We start from the raw sequence: 15,318 nt of genomic DNA on the forward strand, positions 1-15,318 counted from the left end.
GAAATGAAGCAGTGCTCAAAATAATGTGAATGCTTCTTATAAAGCTGGAGACTTGATTTATTAGAAATGGTTCAAACATTTTTCCTAATTATCGTGTGCAGTGCCTAACAAAAGTAGAAAAATGTCTCCAGTTTGGACTCCACTGAGACTAATACTCATCCTTCACACTTCAAAGGGCAAAGTTGGGTAGGAGAGAAGACAAAGCATTGGTTTTAGTCTTAGTCAGAACACAAAAAAGGGCCATTTAATGTTAGTATGTGAGCCATAGCTATGTTTTTCAAATAAAATTGAAAATAAATCTTGAAGTTGAGTTGAGGAATCTTGCTATTACCTCAGAACCATATTTCTCTTCATATCTGAAGAGTCAGAGAGATTTAGAAATATATGCAACATTTTCCCTAGTACTGCAAGGAAGTTGTGCTTCCAGTTTTGATAGATAAAACGAGGCACAGAGTCAAGATTCACAACAGGAAGTGAATCTAAATCAGGGTTAGAAATTGGATGGTGGTAGATTTCAAAAAGGGAGATGCCTGAAGGCGGCACACCAATCTGTAGATTTAGTTCATAGACAACAAACTTAGCCTATGACCCTTCCAGTTCTCTCTTTCTAGTTTTTTTGGTTTTTTTGTTTCTTTTTTTTTCCTGTGTTAGACAACTTACCCTTTCAGAGTAATATCTGTGCCAATGGTCATTCTGGGCTGCCTTATTCTGTGTATATATGTCAGGTTATGCATTGTATTCTAGAAGCCAATGCAACATCAAAGTCCCTTTGGAGATCTGGCTCAGAACGATTTGCCAACAGGCATGACCAAGCCATTGTTAACATCTGAATATCACAAAAATGACTCTAGTGAGAGACATCTGATGCTTAAAAAGCTATAGAACCCTATAATATACACAGACACTGTTAAGCCCTATATAAAAATCAGCTAAACATTAGCTTAGCAACTCCATGCTGAATGTGGTCCTGGTATGAAAGCACACACAGGACAACACAGTACTTTCTTTCCCACTGTTCATGATTTGATTTCCACATATAACCTACCAGGTAGGACAGAAGCCAAACTTCATGAAGTTAATCCTTTGTTAACCCTTTATTCTTTTATTCTTGGTTGTTTATCTCAACTATTTAACAATGAGACCAACCCTGACAACTTCATATCAATGTATTAAAGCTGCTCATTTACCAATTTCAGTTGGCCTAGGCTGAAGTCAAGACTTCAGAAGTACATTTCTTTCCAAATACACAAATGATCTTGGGTCAAACGAGAAGCAACTTTGATAAATCTCTTTTGCTACTGAAGCAGACCAATGAAAAACACTATCTGTAGTATAGCTGGAATTCTCTCAAACACTTGTAAGATAAGACCACTGCCATTACAACAGGTTGAAGGATTAAGAAGTGGTTGAGGGAAGGAGCCCTGTAGAGATAGGATGGTACTGCTCTGTCCAAAACTCCCCTTCTTGTTGCAGAAGTACTGACTGCAAACTTGTTCACGAACAGACTTGCTTTAGAAGGTGTAAAAGTACATTCTAGAGAAGCTTGGTAAGGGCTTTGAGACTTTGAAACTTTTGGGTCAGCACTCTCACAAACCAAGAATTCCCATTGAGTGGACCAATGATGGAAACCAAACCAGTGATCTCATTCTTGGTCTGTCTCTCAGTCTCTCATTCTTTCTTCTTCCCTCATAAAGATGTTAAGTAACACACAGCTCATTTTGATTTCTTATGAAGTCACATAGTTTACCTGCACAGTTTAGGTAGATACAACTGTAAGAGTGCCAATACTTTTAAGATAATTGTAGTACAGAAATTCTCAACTGATATTTGGATTGTGTTTGAGTGTCAGTTTCACCTTAATTTAACCAGGGGAGATTTATGAATTTGCCCTCCCTTCATGAGCAGAACGTGACAGCTTTTGAAATTAGAGAGCACTTACTCTAAAACATGTCTTCTGGCTTAGCCTTGTATGACATGAACAGTATGGTAAGCATTTTAATTTGGGACTTTGATAGAATGAAAGACAGGAAAGTGTAAAACTGTTTTTGTCATCCTGCCAGTGGGGTACAAAGTAAATACTTAGTCTGAAAGCAAACAAGGAAGGATTTGGAAGTGTAAGTAACAAGGCTGGAGATGCGTTATGTGTCAAGCTAGTAGATCATTGACAGAACTTGACATTTCTCTTCCATTCCTTATTTCAGTGAAAGAACCCAAAGATCATTAACAAAGAAAGCACTATTGCCAATACTAGTATTGACACTAAAGATCTTGTTTTGACATCTAGAGTGGTCTTGCTATCAACATGATTAACCACCAACAGTTAGTCAATTTGGCAACATTAGCAGTAATTTATCGAATTTTACCAACTTATCTTTTAACTTGCCTGCATGACAAATGCAATTCATTAACAAAAACATTAAAAATGCTTTAACTATATGCTTTCATGTGGTATTTTTCTTTTTTCTTTTACTCTAGTTAAAAGCAAATATAACTGTCAATAGATATGCATTTGTGAGAAAGCTGCAGGAAATCAAGTAGAAAATGACTAACAAGGAAGACTTATGACACCAGTAACATTAAAACGTATAATGAATTCCAGAACAACTATTTGATCAAGTTTTGCATTCATACATGTATGTGTACATACTTCTACCAGCCACACATATGGCTGAAACTTATCATTATGTTGACGTTTTAAAATATTTTGTAAAATTCTCCTTGGCAGTAAAATTTTGAATTTTTTGTTAAACTGATGTTGCAGCAGAAGTCATTTTAAGTTTTGGGAAGTATGTGCACCAAATGTAGGTCTGAAGACAATATTGAAAGTGATAGGGTACTGCTGATTCTGGAAGATCAGCAGATTCTAAGATAGCTTCATTGAAGAACATTTGACAATCTAATCCATTTTTTTTAGTGAACAAGCAGTAGATAGCTTTCAATTTTTACAGAAGCGTACATCCAAATTCTTTGGGGGAAGCCTACAGCTTGCTTGTGAATTAGTATGTTGGATGCTTTTTTAAAATAATGAACCTTTTATTATTCAATCTGTGATGTAACTGAAGATGACAACATTTTATAATCACAGAATCATAGAATGGCTTGGATTAGAAGGGACTTTAAAGATCATCTAGTTCCTGCCTTGGGCAGGTAGTCAACCACTAGATCAGACTGCACAAGAACCCACCAAGCTTGGCCATTAGTGTCTCCAGCAATGGGGCATCCATAGCTTCTCTGGGCAGCTTGTACCAATGCCTCACAACCCTCTGAGAGAAGAATTTCTTCCTAATAAAACTTAAACTTCCAATTCTGATTTGCTAGCTTTTAGATTCTGTTCCCCAAACAATGAAAATATATTTCTGCTGACATAGCATAGATTTGTATCCATTTAGCTACGCAATATAGCTTTGGGTTCAATTAGTAGGTCCTTGCTTTGGCATTTTAAAACTGTTCTGTTCTACATTAGAATAACTCAAGTTCTGCTGTCAATAAATTTCAAGGTCATCAAAACTAGTTATACTTAAACATTTCAGTGAACAAATGTCTTCTCTCCATACACTCCTACCCTCTTCACCTTTCCCACAACTATGATTTTAAGCAGAAATTTGTTAGCATGTTAGTTCTTAGAAAGTTAATGAAAGCCTTACTAACACAGTGGGATTTTGCTGTTTTATTCATGAGCACCCTCTGCCTTCATCGTCAGTTCAGTTATTTATCTTGCTCAGTATTAAGACATACTAGCTGTGTAATACTATGAACACCACTCCTGTTTTAGGAAACACTGATAACTTCATACAGTAGAATTCTCAGTCGTCCCTAACTAAATTTATCTGCGCGCGCATACAAGTACAAGCCCACAGCACACCTACCGATTCACACACCTTAAATACCTGGATAATTCAAAATGTAATCTATGTTTCCAGTATTTCTTTCAGAATATTATTTTATTAGCACAACAACAATATCAATAGCCAGTTCAGCTTTAAGCCAGATAATAAATGTATAAAATATCTATAATATTTTCATACTTTCACATAAAGATTTTCTTTACTTCATGGTACATTTGCTGTAGCACATGAATAAAGATGGGAACTAAATAATTTCATCGAGACCATATCATGTTTTGCAAGCCCTGAGCTGATGGTGTTTAGAACTCTCATTTAAAAAAGAAAAATTAAACATCGTACTTCAGCACAGATTTGTATCATTCTTAATTGTGTGTTTGGTAACAGGCAAAAAAAAAAAAAAAAAATTAAGTTCCTGTTGAAAGAAAAGGTCCTCCAAGTTCATAGTCAGTTTCTGGTTAGTTTCTGGGTTGGGCTTATCATAAACTCTTGTTGTGGCAAAGTCATCTAATTCTCAATTCTGGACATTTTTTCTTTATTTTTCCCCAGAATTTCCTTTTTTCTTTCTTAAAAACACAGATTTGTCAAAAGCAATGATTAGCACACAGTTCTTCAGTACTAAATACATAAAAATTCAAGTATATCTTATCAAATACACACACATGGCAACCTTGTATGTTATTTATGGACTTTTTTTATAAAAGCATAATTGATTCAAATGGGTGATTCAAAAATGTAATTTACAGTTTAGCATCTTGATTTTAAAGCTTCATTTTACTAACAGGCACTGAGACAGTAATCAAATTATTGGTGAGGCAAAGCTAATAATTCCACAGAATTTTTATAATGTCTTCATGCATTGAAGTGAAGTTCTTGCTTATTCCTGTCCTTTATCTGTGTAAAAGGGGATATTTATTCCAACCATACATTTTCTTTTCATTGCATGATTCATTGAATCACAGAAGAAATATAAAGTTGATCAACTAGCATGCATAATTATAAACTATTAACTTACTTTCTGATTGCCCTCCATTTTTATTGCAGCCTCCTTTTAAGCCTGTTTCTGAATCTGAAGAACAAATTTCTGCTCTGCATGGCATTTTCTTCCCTGCTTTTAAGTCCCTTAATATGCCAGACTTCTCTTTTGCAGTCATATAATTACAATGATTAGACTTTTTTTCTTTCCGTTCTGACGCTTAGGAACACAAAACTATGCAACCTTTCAGTATTGCTTTTATGAAAACAAAGGCAGTTAATACATTTCGTAAGGAGAATTACAAATGAAAGAACTTTGTGTACTTCAAGCATCAGTTCAAGTTTTCTTTCTAATAGTGTTCAGAATGATATAAAGGTGACACATTTGGAATCACACACTGCAGAAAACATAGTGGACAAAGCTCAGTTTTGTTACTCAGGTATGTTGCCATGGATTATTTACAAATATCCAGATGTTCTCGAGTTTACCATGAGCTTGATTTGAAAGCCCAAGGCCATGCATGTGTACTTTGTTCCTGTTTCTCCCTGTTCTCTATAATACATACTTTAATAACAGGCTACAATTCAGCAAAATAACAAAAAACAAAACAACAACAAAAAACACCATGATATTAAGAACTATAGAGGTAAACAAAATGTATATTTGATCTTGCCAGCTATAACAGGAATCCATATTTATGTTTTCTTTACACATTCTCAGAGATTACATAAGTGCTGGACAAAATATGCTGTGTACAGGTTTAAGTCTAGTTCATGCCGTACCGAAGCATATTTATGCACAGTGCTCTGGCCAAAAATAAACAAAAACAGAACCAAGACAGTTGGAACAAAGTTGAATAATAGAGCAAGTTCATGACCTACTTTAAAAAAAAATCACCTACTACATTCACAGATGTTCACTGCTGTGAACTGGGCACACTATTCCAGCATATGATTTCTATTTCCTTCTAATGTAAATTACAACCTTAAAAATTTTAAAAATGAAAGAAATCCATTGATTTCTGAACATCTGTCTTCAATTTGAACCTTTGATTTGTTAAACTGACATACAAAATGAAAAGCAATTTCAAAATGGAAAATTATATCCTTCCCCTCTACAAATAATGAAATAGAATACCCCCACCATCTCACTGGCAAGCAACACTCAAAGGAAATGAAACATCATTAAGTATGTCTCTCCTACTATTTATCTGAAAATATTCCCTGAAATACTTCAATTCAGGCAATCACAACCAACATAATCATTTTATTAAATTCCTAGAATTTAGCAACAAAATACTTTTACAAAGTTAGAACATAAACTGAATGTGGAGGGATTTCACTGCTCAAACTAGACCCAAGCCATAACACAAGTCTGACTATACAGCAGGTAAAATTAACCAGATTTTGCGAAGAGTTGGCACAGACCAAACTATTAGGAACTGCAACAAGTTGTGGCTGTGTTCTACTTGAGACTTTGGCAGTGTGGTTTACTTCAGAATTTTTAAGATAATAGGATAAATGTGGAAAACAGATGGGTCACTTGCAGGATAGGGGAAGAACGTAGAGAGAGATCATATAGAGAGGTATGTACAGGTAGATACAGAGGTACATATAGGTATATAGAGAGGAGGGTAACTTAAAAAGTAGGTCTTTCTTTTTCTACTCAGAAGAGATGGTAGGCTCTAAGTACCCTTTTTCTTGATCCCACACTCATAGTCTCCATTCTCCTTAACATTTACACAGTCATTAAACACCTGAAATACAAAGCACTGACTGTCAGGGATTTTTAGGAACTTGATTTTCTCTGTGTTTCATAGATGCAGTATGTCACACTTAATCCACTGACAGACTAGTCTGTGGCAGCTGTGTCTTTTGTAGTGAATGAAAATAAGAAACGATCTTCACATTTGCATTTAGTGGAATCATTTACATTGATTCCATTAAAATATTTTAAAATCAGAAAACAATATAGAGCGGACAAGAATTTTCCACTGATCCTTTCCCACAGTAAGTTATAGTAAGTATGGTACATCCAGTAGTAGTCATCCTTATGATGCATTTCATTTCACTGCAGCTGGCAATGAAGTAACACAGAAATTAGTAATTAATAAGTAACAGCTTAGCGGTTACCAAGTGCTACTGGATTGTGAAATATTATTGGTCCAGTCACTGGAGATTTGTCCCATTAAAATCCATTATATATGCATACTGAAAATAAAGCTTCTTTTATCTGTCCTTAATCATTGTATTCTTGTGAAATTTTGTGTTCCAGAAGTTTTGCCTCAAATTACTGCCTGAGCACAAATCCCCAGATTCTCTGTTTTCAGTCCCAGTTTATTCTTGTTATCTTCTTTACTACTTCAGACAATTTAATCCTCCTTACCAACAGCAGCAAGGAATGTAAGGCTTCTAGATGCCTCTAAAATAATATTACTTTCATCCTCTATGCTTGTCTCCATATTCAAGACACTTTTATTAAATAACTCCCCAGCACAAGCTCTACAATACATCACGGAACAGATGTTTGGAGTGTCAGTACAACAGTTATTGGGGTATTCTATTTATTTTAATGGGACCCTGGATCCCTGTAAATGCAAGGAACATTCACAAATTTACATAAGATTTTATAATGCATTTCAAAGAGAAACCAGCAGAGATTCAGCTCTTCCACACTCATGCAATAAAGAAATGTTTAAGCCCAGAATCTGGAGACACAACAGAATGATTCAGCCATATGAGAAGAGATAAGAGACTTAACTTCTCAAGAGAGCTGCACAATTTGATGTGGTTTTAAAACAAACTTTTACTATTAAGAATTCTTGTCAGAAATCTTTTACCTCATTCCCTTCAGAAAGGAAAGATAAAAATAGCTGACCATTTCTATTTTCCTGGAATGGTCCCTATGCTCTCAGTTTTGTGTTTTCTTTTCCTCCTTTAGCCTGAAAATTGCAACCCATACATACCGAGTTAACAAGATAAAGGGAAAGACTTTTAGTAGAAGAGATAAACGCAGTGGTTAAAATACTCAAAGGCATGATGGTAGAAGAAAATAGGACTCAGCATGCATTGCACACAGAGATCCTAAGGTCTTACTGAGACAAACTCCTATAAAGCTGAGAGGGAAGTAAATATTTAAGAACGCAGTACTTCACTCCAAAGAGAGGCTAATGTGAAAAATTCCTACCATGATTCTAATAAGCTGTACTGGTCCTAAAATACCATTTCCTCTTACACTAACTACTGTTGCCATCAGTGCCTTCTGGCCTTGTACATACTGTGTTACGTACAAACAGTACTTCCCTCATCTTTAGAAAAATCTAAACTTCAGATATATCATGTCCACTTCCATTGAAGTTTACTTACCATTAAAGATGCAGTCCTGCCTCGCTCATCTTCTTGTTCTTTCTTCTCAGTACTACCATTAAGTGCTCACGCAGACCTGGGCCAGATTAAGGAGTTGATTTTTCTGAAAATAAAAGATATCTTTTATTTGAACCATGATATGATTGCAATAATTAATTAATTCCAGCAGAAGAAAAGTCCCTGAGAATGAGAGGAATGAGAAAGGAAATGGTTAGATTATCTCTTTCAGTTGTGGCATGAATTTAAGTCAGACAAAAGTGTCTGTGTAACTATGAAACTTGTACAGAAGGTGAAAAGAGGCCATCAGAAAGGGTCTTGGTCCTTCACAGGATGGCTCTAACAGAAGGGGCTCACTTGAAGAATTGTTTTCAGTTACCCTTGGTAAAAAATATATATATATATATATATGTGGGGGAGGGACAAAACATTTATTTCACACATTTATCAGTTGTTGACCAATTATTATTGAATTATTGAAACCCCTAGCCCTCCTGGTCCTCCAAGTCACATTAAAACCAATTCATCCCTTTCCTTCTTCTCTTCTACCTTTTTCTACTCTCCTATGCTGCATATCATAGAGACTTTCCGACAGTGATATAAGAGGAAGAACCTCAGAGGTAATACCTCCTATATCATGAATACAGAAGACAATTTTTTTTTTTCCTGTGCTGCCCCTCCATCTTATTTGAGAACAGGAGCATTATTACAGTACGTAACATGTGAACATAAATTTTAAAAACATAAAATGTTTTTTGACACCTTTGCAAAACTAATATCCTTTTGCAAGTTTGAAATGAAAAGCTTTGAATTCTTGACTTTTTTTTTAACCTGAAGTGCTAATAACAACCACAGCAGAGGATGGAGACTAGCAGAAGAGAAAAGAAACATAAGCTGTACAGAAAAAAGAAGGAGAAGTGGTGGGAAATTCTGGTTCCTTCACTGGCTTTGCAAAATCTTGCATTTGATACATGAAGAGCTCTGTCTGAAATCGTTAATAAGAAAAACAATCACCAAGTAAAAGAGCAGCCTTGCAAGCAACCATCCATAAAAAGAAAGCAAGTTAATTAAACAAATCACAGGCTATCTCTAGACTGTCTCTCTCACTTTAAAGTCTTCAGTGCAGAAAAGAAATGAAAAAAAATTTCATCAAATGGTATAATCATAACAGCCTCAAAATAACCCACACATATTTCCTGATAAATCACTCCTGAAATGCTAAGTGTCTGGAAAAGCTTGCAGGGAAATTGCATCTTTGTTACAATTCCTGCTTCTTAGAAGGGCTTTGGAGGAGTCTGGATTTTATTTCCCTTCACTAGAATATTTATCGCTACCACTTAAATTGTCACTTTTTAATGTAAAAATTTAATTAATCCCTAGATTCATTTCAGTTGATGTTGCAGGGCCATTTCGCTACGTCTCAGAAGGCACTTAATTGGAATTGAAGGCTCAGGATTACAAACACAACATTTATCCCTTGCCAAAACCTGTGAAGCTTTCTGGATAGGACCAGGAAGCCACAGCTGAACTGGAGAATTGGCTGTGTGAACGTAGCTAAAGGCAGTGCTGACCCTATGCACATTACTGCCCTGATGGAAAAGGTAGCAGCCAGTTAATGGAACTGGATGTGCATTAATTTTTCTAAGATTATACACTATGATGAGATTCTTTCATCAGTTTCTATGGGTCACAGCAGCTGGTAGGAACTTTAACAGTGTCATTCCATTATAAGGCTATTATCGATCCAAAATCTAATTTGAAGATCAATTTGGATTGGAATCAGAACCCAATATGACAATGATTTCAGAGCAGATAAGAGGTAATTTACTCCTCTGGGTGCCAGAAATCAATTTTTGGTTTTCTGAGCTGATCCAGCTACCAAGAAAAAAAAAAAGAAAAAAGAAAAAAGCTGAGGATAATGTGCAAATAAAGGATTATAGTAATCCAATCTGGAGGTGATAAAAGTATAAACTTTGCTGCAAACACATATGAGGTAAACAAACATTTAATCCCAGTTAAATATCTCATATAATGGCAAAAAAGGCTTCATGCTATTTTTGATGCAATTGGCTAATACAAAACACAGCTCTGAATTCAAAGCAACTCCCTGCATTTCTCACATAATTCTTTCTGGCAGTCTGCACTTGCAAAGCTTAAGTTATGGATCTGAAGACTCTACTATTTGTATGATAGTTGTGCTGGACACCCTGGCAAGTCTGCATTCAAAGTCTAATATCCAAATTCATCTAGGCTGTTAGGAGACAAAATCCCACTGGCTATGCTTACACTGTGGGATTCTGTAGCTTACGTTTTCATTCTTGTCCCCACATATCCTGCTTCTTCACAAAGGAGGGAAGGAAATTCAGAGAGCTACTATGTTCTCTGTTTCTTCATATGCATCAAAAATCCACCTCCACCAGGAACCAGGAGCTCCAGGCACCGTGGATATGGACTGTGAATCCTGTCCTGAGTTACTTCACGTATTGAAGAAAAAGTGTTATGCACAAACGCAGGTGCTGCACAGCGTCTTCTGCCCACCTCAGCTAAAGGAGATGCAGAGCAATGTGCATTAAGGCAGGTCCTGCTATGGGTAAGGCTGGACAAAAAACAGGCAAGAGGATGCATGAAGAACTGAAGGGACTTTTGCTCAGTGTGGTTGGCAGTGCTGGGAATTTTTGGCTCTCTACAGGGCTGGCCCTTAAGCCCTTTTCACTTTTTTCACTTTTGTTAAGTGCAGATATACTGCCGAGATGTGAGACTTAGTTACTTACACTGAAACTGGAAAGAGTTTTTTCTTTTTTTTTTTTTTTTTTTTTTTTTTTTTTTTTTTTTTTTTCTCCTCCAGACAACCACAGTGGAATCAGTTTTATTCAGATTTAGCTGTAATTGGAGCTATGCTCTCACTGAATCTAATTTCAGCTGGAACTAATTATGGGGGGGAAAGGTCATAAATGTAAGGCAGCTGCATAACTATGTTGGAAGAATATTGACATCATATAGCATTAACTCTGCTCCTGTAAAGGCCGTAAATACTCAGACTAAACAGAGCCATTAAGAGACAGAACAAAATGTACCTTTTTTTTTTTTTATTAGAGGGGGAAAATGAGAGAGAAAAATTTGTGAAGAGAGATTTAAAATCGTACTGTAAGGAAATGCTGCACAAGAAAAAAAAAAAGAAATACAGATGCAACAAAATTCTTAGCAGTGCTAGAAACAAAGAGCACTACTGCATCTGGATTGAGACCTATTCCAAACCCGGTAGAAAAAGTCACCTGATGTAAGAAAACTGGTCTTATGAAATTGTTAAGACTGATAAGCTAAAACCAGCAGCATTAATTCCACTTGACCATACTGCATGAAATTGTTCAACACACAAAGCCACACCGGTACAGGGAAGCCTTTAACCACTGATCCACTAAGGCAGCTGGTGAAGGATTTCGCTTTATTTCTCCTCACAACCCTCTTCACTGGAGAAGGGAGGTTTAATATAAGCTCAGCCTTCACCAAAACTGCTTGGATTTGCTTCTCACCAGAGCCTTGCAGGTTTCAAATCTGAAGAAAATAACAGTTTTTGTTTGAACTCAGAGCAACTCCATGTCTACAAGCCTCAGCCAGTGGATCAGAAACCAAAGGAGAGATATCTATAGCCTTTGCCATCCTACAGAGGGATGCTCTCCCTGCTCCCTTTTGCCCTCTGTTTGTGATTGACAAGCCTGCTCCCAAACCCACACTGTGTTCCTGTGCCCTCTCAGTGCACCACCTGCCATGGCAGACTCTGCATAGCCCTGCACAGCAACACTGCGACTTCATTGAGGGATGGAGCAAATGAAAAAGAAAGCTAGAAAAGGTCTGTGCCAGTGGAGTACAGTAGCCTGTAAAACAGTTCAGTAAGAACAAAAGGGAGGCATTTTAAAAATGTTTAAGAGTTGGACAAAATTATAAGGAGTAAGGAATAAAAGTCCCATCTGCAGTCCCCCATCCACCCACACAGAGCAGCAGCAGCAGCCTCAGCCTCAGGAAGATCCCAGTGAGGAAACACAGAGGCAAACCCAGCCAGAGCTCCTTGTAATGAATCTTGCTAAATATTTCACTGAATTTTCTGACGGATTTGATTAAATGAAGAACTTATGCATTTTCTTTATACATATGTTTTCTTGTAATCAACACAACACAAGTAAAAGCAGAATGACATTACAAATCAGAGCAAATTAGATATGCAGCCTAAATTTTGACCATAATGTCTTTCAATTAGTCAATGAATTGTTATTTATGAGTAGCTGCACGCTTACTCTTCTTTTTGAAGTTAAGTGTTGCTTTGGTGTTTAGATTTCTAAAAGCTCTGTACCTAAACCACTTACATGGTTTGCTTTAGCCCCGAGGCTGAACTGTAGCAATGAAGCCAAATTAACAAACACAAAAACCTGCTAGACATCCAGTAATGAGCTGCATTGCAACAAACTTTTGCAGATTCTGTGGGAAGCAAGTGAAAGTCATTTCTGAAACATCAACTAAAACGTCAGTAACAAGTTTCTTTCTTTCCCTCTTAGCAACCCCAAAAACGTGTGATTCTCATCATTGTCTGTACTACAACTTTTTAGTCAGTGAGTCTTTCCAAGGAAGCTGTGCGTCAGGAGATCAAATTTACTGGAAGCAAAGGCTTACGCTCACACTATGGTTGATGTCAACTCCTTCTCCCCTCACTTCAGTGGGAAGCAGATTTGTACTGATGTTGCAGGAGGTGCACAAGAATAAGGCTAACAGTCTGCCCTTGACAGTGTTTTCCAAATGGTGTTTATTGTTGCATCCATATCAACAGAAACGCATCCCTGGCTTTTTATAATAAATACTTCTGAGTAGATATCTACTGCCATTAACAGATCTCACTTATGCTTTCTCTCTGCTGTGGCCTTAAGGGAGAGAACACCTTATGCTTTAAACAGAACATATGTTTAATAAAGAGGAAAGGAACAGTCATTAGTTCTTCAGAAAGACTCATGACAGACTTAGGAAAATTTTAGAAAAAGTAGGAACTCAAAATGAAACACTTCATCATGAAGAAGAAGAAAATATTTTTTCCATAATTCTCTCTCAAGACATCATTCTACTTGCTGGAACATTAGTTCTTCAAATTGATTTTAATTACACGGCCTACAATTAAACATGCACCACTGTTAGTATGCTCTCAGGTTGAATACAAGGGGATATTCACTTTCATTCTAGTCAAGGCACTATTCCAAAGTGATTTATACTCTCATTATAGGCTGTTGCCTTTTCTATGTAAATTTGCAATCAAATATTCTAAACAGGTGATGACAAATAATTCAGGTAACTACTGCTAGCAGACAAAATCACAGTCATAGTACCTCAGAGGACTTACATCAGAATTTCATGCACACATACGAACATGCACACAAACAATCTACACAGGTACTTTTCCATGTTATTAGATCTCCTAACAGCTTCTGAATACATGAACCTAACCTACATGAAATTGGTGACCAATTTTTTTTACTATGCTTAATTTAGCAAACTTCCCTCTCATTATATAAGCTATTAGGACAACGAAGCATTAATTAACTTACTGAATTTTTGATCAGATGTTGCAATGATAATTTATCATTTTAATAGCCTGTTCCAGACTGGCTTTTTACAAACGTTTCACAGAGTGAACCAACAAATTAATATAACAAATATAATGCTTTTGCATGACTCGAATATTATGCGTCGCTGTGCTGCTGAAACACCCTTTCAATGCAACTGTGCAACAAGCAAGCATTTTTCCTATACACTAAGTCCTTTCTTGATACAACAGAGAATTAGTGTCCTTGATCCACACCATACTCTTGCTTCATACACTTGCTGAAGAAATGTTAGAGATTTAGAGACCCCCATGCCTCCAGTTTCTCAGTCACTTCTGAGAGCTCCCCCTTCCTCTCCCCTGAGGTCTCCTGTGTCTTTTCAATGTGTACATACATGATCCGAAATCCAGGAACCCCAAGCTCCAGAGAGCCCATGCAACATTTTTTCCTTCTGGCTCTTTGCAAAATAAGTTTCTTTCTTTCTCTCTTTTTAGAGAGGCTACCTGGCCTCTCACAGATAATTTATACCACCACTGTTCTCACCATTACTTTCTTTTGATACAAACTACATTTCCTTGACATTGCCTCATTCAACAAACATATAACAATATATTTATTTATAATAACTAGGAACAAACACAAATCAAACCAAAACTAAGCCATGCTATTTTGAACTAAGTCATACTCTTTCTTTCCCCAGTGGCTACAGAGCAAGACAATACGATTAAGAGATCTTAGCAATGGATCACTCTGACATACACAGGTGTTACAATGAGGAGTGCTATATAAAAGGTATATGGGAGAGAAAACTCCAGAGAATCAGGGAAAACTAACTTGTTCTCTCACAGCTAACCGTATTTTTCTACATCAAACTAGTCTCAGAGCAGGATGGAATTCAGGAACATTAGGATGCCAAACCACAGAATGCTTGAATTCAGTATATCTAGGTATTATAAAGTCTCACAGAAACAAGAAAAGAAAGAGATTGCCTTTCCCAGATTCAACACTTCTCACTCTTCACTCTCTGCCTCTGCATGTGATTGCCAGTCTTTTAAAATTCCAGCCTTAATGAAATAGGTAAGCTGCAGAAAAGATTAAGCTGGAAAATACAGCAGGAATACAGAATGAGGACAGGTGATTGATCTTTGAGTGGATATCCAACAGTGCAATGAAATTCTCAGGCTGGTTCTTCTTTATTTCAAAATGGTTTTGATTCAGAGGGATTTTATAGCAGCTAAATCATGCAGTTGGCTCAGATTTTGCAAGCTTTTCAGCATGTTATACTCTGAAAGATGTCACATTTGGCAGAGGCTGTAAAGCTCCGTGAATTTATTGTTGTTTCCCATTGAACACCAAAATCCAGAGCATCAAAAGATACAGCACACGTTACAACACTATTGTGTTCAGTCACCTGCAGCCCTGTCTAGCACAAACCACCGATGGGATGCTATGAAAGGCCAAATGGAAAACACCTGGCTATGAGAGAAGAAGAAAGTGTGTAGATGGGTGAGTGACAGCTGCAAACACTGCGTGTGGGCAATTCCACCTCCTTGCAAATC

General features: G+C 36.7%; 1 long non-coding RNA gene across 1 annotated transcript in view; it reads right to left on the minus strand.

Annotated features, from left to right (window-relative positions):
* The window catches only part of LOC125699158 (uncharacterized), a 249,467-nt gene that overhangs the window by 184,002 nt on the left and 50,147 nt on the right, over positions 1–15,318 (minus strand). Inside the window, exon 2 of the long non-coding RNA XR_007379462.1 lies at positions 8,184–8,286. This is a non-coding gene — a long non-coding RNA (uncharacterized LOC125699158). The remainder of the gene's footprint in view (positions 1–8,183; positions 8,287–15,318) is intronic.

This window comes from Lagopus muta, chromosome 12 (assembly GCF_023343835.1).
Source record: "Lagopus muta isolate bLagMut1 chromosome 12, bLagMut1 primary, whole genome shotgun sequence".
Taxonomy (NCBI): domain Eukaryota; kingdom Metazoa; phylum Chordata; class Aves; order Galliformes; family Phasianidae; genus Lagopus; species Lagopus muta.